Genomic DNA, 735 nt, shown 5'->3' with positions numbered 1-735 from the left:
AACTCAGAAATAAACCCATGCCTATATGGTCATTTAATTTATGACAAATGAAGCAAGAATTTACATTGGGGTAAAGACAGCCTATTCAATAAACAGTGTAGGAAAACTGGACAGATACATGCAAAAAAAATAAAACTAGACCACCTTCTTACTCCATATACAAGAATAAATGCAAAATAGATTAAAGACTTTAATGTAAGACCCAAAACCATAAAACTCCTAGAAGAAAATATAGGAAGTAAACTATCAGACAATACCCTTAGTAATATTTTTACTGATGTATCTCCTTAGGGAAGGGAAGTAAAAGAAAAAATAAACAAATGAGACTACATCAAACTAAAAAGTTATTTCACAGCAAAGGAAACCATCAACAAAACAGGAAGTCATTCTACTGTATTGGAATAGATATTTTCCAATGATACATCTGATAAGAGGTTAATATCCAAATTTTATTAACAAAAAAAAAAGAAAAAGAAAGAAAACTCATACAACTGAACATCAAAAAAACCCCAAAAAACAACCCGATTAAAAAATGGGCAGAGAACATAAAGAGACATTTCTCCAAAGAGGACATACGGATGGCCAATAGACATATGAAAAGATGCTCAACGTGACTGATCATCAGAGAAATGCAAATAAAACCACAAAGAGATACCACCTCACTCCTGTCAGAATGGCTATTATCAACAAATCAGCAAACAAAAAATGTTGGCAAGGATGTGGAGAAAAAGAAAC

This window comes from Hipposideros armiger, unplaced genomic scaffold (assembly GCF_001890085.2).
Source record: "Hipposideros armiger isolate ML-2016 unplaced genomic scaffold, ASM189008v1 scaffold_260, whole genome shotgun sequence".
Classification (NCBI taxonomy): Eukaryota; Metazoa; Chordata; class Mammalia; order Chiroptera; family Hipposideridae; genus Hipposideros; species Hipposideros armiger.
Note: the sequence above shows the minus strand (reverse complement) of the source record.